Below are 5,176 nucleotides of genomic sequence, written 5' to 3'. Positions count from 1 at the left end.
AGGGACAGAAAACAATAAATCTATCAAAAACTGTATATCTTGAACTTAGCGGTGGGACACTATTGTGTCTCCAGATATACGATTTCTGATTTTCAAAATCTATTATTCCCTGTTTTTATTGCATGTGCTTTTCAATTACATCTCAGACTTTATTCTATTTTCTTAAACTTATCTTATTTAACTTCATTACTCTTTCGATTTAATTCAGTGTTTATTTTTTTTTAATTCTAAGAATTGACGAGATTAATGTCAGTTTTATATTGGTGAAAACTTAGCTTAATTCTTTCAGTGCTATAAGCTGAAAAATTAAATAAAAAGATATAAGATAAATATATCCAGCATAAATTTGCATACTGTGGATATTACGGACAAAGTTACGCATCCGCTCAATCAAGTATTGCTGCAAACATTATAAGCATATTTATACGTTCGATCTTAATAGTAAACAAAAGTATTAAAAACAAACATTGAAATGTCAGCATACTCTATAAGCGCAAAATATTCCTAGAATGTAATATGGTTATTATTAAAAAATTAAAATAAGTTATTATAATATTTCGAAAATATTATATAATATTTTTTAATATTATGAGAGTATTCTATAGAGATTATATGTCTACTTATATAATACCCTAGGTATTATATCTTAATATCCCTGAAATATTATTAAAATATTTATAAATATTAATTATTCTTAATTTAATGCAATTTGAATTCACAATCCAGTAACGAAAAGTTCTTACCAGTTTATATTGTTTGTGTTAAAAAAAATGTTTTCGCGTGATTTTAAATACATATCCAGTTCTACAATTACGCACCAAAATTATTTTCAGTCTTTAAACGTATATTTATACTAAACGATTGTAACAGTTTTATAAATTAAAGTAAATTTTGTTATAATATTTTTTAATTTAACATTTAATACACTTTTATACAATATCACAGTACCATTAAATAATGTTACTTTTAATAATAATGCCATATTATCAGGATATATATACTTCTATGATATTAATATTTCGAAAATATTATTTAATATTATATAATTTTAGTATAATATTTTTAAAAGATTACATTTAATATTTTAAGAATATGTCTAAAATATTACTTAATATCAAACAATATTATGCGCTAGAGTAGTACTTCATATATCTTCGCACATATGATTCATTCAAAATTAATCAGCATTGAAAGAGTTAAAACAAAAATTAAAATTATCTACGTAAAAAAATTGCTTTCTACTTACAGAATAATTATCTTATTGACATTGTTAGTCAGATTTATGACAAAGAAAAAATTTGTATTATCACGGAACTTCAGTTAGTATTGTTTTTATTGTTACTATATTTCATATTTTTTTCCTTCTGCATCCATTGCTAAGAAAATTCACTCGTCTTCCTTTGGTCGATGATTACGATACCTCGAGACTTTTATCGCTCCCCCGCATTTTCTCTAGAGAGCAGCTCAAGTTTCACCGTATCTTTCGACCTTTAGCCTCGCTCGGTTCCGGTCACCTATATACAGTGGACTTAAAGTTCGACGTTCGATAATTTGTTCGAGGCAAATAGGCAGTGTAAGAGCTAGTGATGCAAAGTGGAATGCACGGGGAACTATCATATAGAAAACGACTGAACTCGATACTAAAGCCTCGAGAGTAACGAAACCGAACAAAAACCTGATCTCTTGAGCAACTGCGCGCCATGTGGGCGCCACTTGCGTTTTCAATTCTCGTTCTCTTCTACCTCCTGTATCATTATTATGATGTCCCTTCTGTTCCATGTCTGTTTCTGTTTCTTTCCCATCATTTTTGAAACTTTTTTTTTTCTCACAAACAGAATCACAGGTAAAATACGATATTTTGCACATCTTAGCAATCTCTCTTAACAATCTCGTGTTTATTTATTTATAAGAGAGATACATACAACAATAAAATTTCTCCACACATAATTTCTTTATATTTTTTTCAGTTTTTTGCTGAAATTATAATAATGTTATACTTTATTATATAGCTTGCTAAAATATTATTTAAAAAATTAAAAATAAAAATTACAGGTAAAAATTATCGTTGAAATTAACATTATTGATTTTTCAAATTTATAATGAAGTTGGTTATGAAATTAAAAATTTTTAAATGAGTCAGTAGATTTTCTTTTTACTCCAAAATTAATCTTTTGTATTTTAAGTGCCCATCTATCAATTTAAAAAATTTTAGTGTTCCAGATAGTAAGTGATGTCGTCATAAATGTTATTTTTAGAAAATTAAAATTTTTTAAGTCGATCAGGTTGATATTTAAAATATAACAAGAATGATTGATTTTGAGATAAAATCTACTGACTTATCTGAATTTTTAATTTTGTAATCAATTTTATTATAAATTAGAAAATAGAAAATATTGTATATTAACAGTCACAGCAACAATAAAATTATGCTAAATTTAAATAAAATTACAAATTATAAATATGCACAAATTATAAACATACTTATTATTGCCGATAAAGTTTATTGTGTTGTGTTTTTTTAAATATATTTATTATAAATATAAAATGCATTATGAACCTGCACGCTAATCAATACTTTAAAATGCGTAGAATAAATTGTTAATATTGTGTAAAAAACTGTCAAGAGAATAAGTTTAGTTGAAAATATTAAATCCTAATTTTTACATGTTTCTATTTGAAAAGGATGCTCGGTAAATTATATAAAGCTTTGTAAATGCATTTCAAAAAATAAAATATTGAAAGAAAAGTTTTTACTTCTTTTTTTATAAATAATATTCCATTAAAGTAGTAAACGATAAATAATTAAACTTAAATTCTAATAGAATCAATGTTCATCTCAATTAGATCTTAAGTGCTTTATTCTGTGTGAATTTATATCTTACATATGTCCTTTAAACTGCGCTAAAATTATACGGTCGAATTAGATTTAATATTTAATATCTATTGTTTAAATTTTAATGATCGACACTTGAAATCATTATTATTCATACTATTATAATTTTATGATGTGAGTAACCATGCGACCAAAGAATACGTGGATCAGTCACGCAGATTTCCTGCATTCTCTTATCTACTTGAAGGTTTAGATTATATGCTATACTACATTACTCATTACGGCGAAGCGTGTGGCTATAAAAATAAGCACGGTAGTCCAAAGCCAATATCTTACATTATACGAGAACACTCAAAGATAAATAGAAATTCAAACGTTATACGCGCGCATTCTCAATTGTAACAAATATTTGCCTCCTGACCCCGAGATAAAGAGGAAGAAGGGATGAGAAATGCATTATATCTAATGCTTAATACTCTTCGGTCGTGTGTGGACATAACCAGCTAGACTTATTTGGCAAATAAATGAGAAATATCCAAAGTACTATTAACAAATTACCTTTATATATTACATATATACATATATATAATATCTTATATATATTTATTATGTATTATACATGTAGAAAGGTATTATATGTTGTATTATATATATTATATATAAGAATCACTTAATTGGACATTTTAAGGCCTTATGGAAATCATGTTAAAAACTTTTTTTATTTAATTTATGCGCACTTTAAGTAATTCATACTAAATAATTAATTTTCTTCAAAATTTTAACTATTTTTTTCAATACACACACACACACACACACACACACACACACACACACACACACACACACACACACACACACACACACATATATATATATATGTATATAAAATACATTGTTATGTACATTAGAAACATTATTACAACTACGCAGCTAAGAACTGAAGGAGATAAAAATATTTTTTATGACATTTATTCTTTCAAATAAATATTTGACTCATATTATACATTTATTATATGATTCTATGCCTCTTTGTGTTGTATTAGGTGTAGTAAAAAGAAATCCATTATTTTTCCATTCAATTTCATGCAAAAATAATGGATTTCGTTTTACTGCACCTAATATTTGTGTTTACAATAAAAGATGTCTCGTTTCTTTCTCTGCTGTGATATTGCAATTATTTTTATGTATAATACATATCGCTTTACAATAAAAAAATTTATTTATTTAATTAAAATTCAATACTAAACAATGAAATCACAATAAAAATGTATTTTAACAGAAATTTAATTCGTAATGTAAAAAAAATGTTACAAAATATATTATAGTGCTTCGGTTTTCCATCATCAACAGAAATAGCGGCAAGTCATCCTGTCTACAGATTTTTGTCACGCGATGGGAACAATTTTAACTTTAACTGGAACTATAGTGGTTTCGTGTGTATATGGGTTCCTGGCGTTCTCGTTTTCGCTGTCTCTTTTTTTCCTTTTGCCGTCCTTTCGCGCAATGACGTCTCCTTCGAAAGAAAGAGATAAACTCGACAGTGCGAGATATCACGTAGTTGTGTGACTTTTTACTGTCAAAGGTAATGTATAATATTTTGAAAATTATTTCTGTGCTTGTTTTATTTATATTTAAAAATTGGTATGTTGTTTATTTAGAAATGTTGAATAAAATTACAAAATGTATATTATAACAAATGTAGGTTAAGATTATTAAAAAAAAGTTTATTTTGAATTAAATAAGCAGGAATTACACAGGACTACAAAAAAATTTTTTTGCAGAGAAATTCAAACGGGAGTATGTGTTTCTTATAAATTTTGAATCCGTTGAATCCGAATTCGTAAGCTCCATCATGTTTTTTAAAAATAATTAAGGAAAATAATAGAAAATCTGAAAATAACAGAAAATTGAAATATTTGAGGAAAAAATAAAAGTAAATATGATTTTAAAATGCGATTGTAAAATTTAAATATATTTTGATAAATTAAATAAAGTGCAAGAAATGAAAAAAATTTGCTGTGTTATACGTGTAATTGCACTTTATTTAATTCACCAAAATATATTTAAATCTGTTTTGCAATCGCATAATATAATATTTATTTACTTTTGTTCTTTCCTCAAAGATTTCAATTTTCACAAATTTTCTATCATTTCTTTCTTGATCATCTAAAAACCTGATATGGAGCAAAACAACACGAACCCAAAATCTATAAAAAATACCTATCTTAGTTTGAATTCCTCTTCCATAATCATTTTTTATAGTTTTATTTATAGTATTATTTATATAATATTATTTTTATATAATTTTATAATATGTTATTTGTAATATAAAATTTATATTAA

The sequence above is a fragment of the Atta cephalotes genome (genome assembly GCF_000143395.1).
Source record: "Atta cephalotes unplaced genomic scaffold scaffold00045, whole genome shotgun sequence".
Taxonomy (NCBI): Eukaryota; Metazoa; Arthropoda; class Insecta; order Hymenoptera; family Formicidae; genus Atta; species Atta cephalotes.
This window is presented reverse-complemented; position numbering follows the sequence as displayed.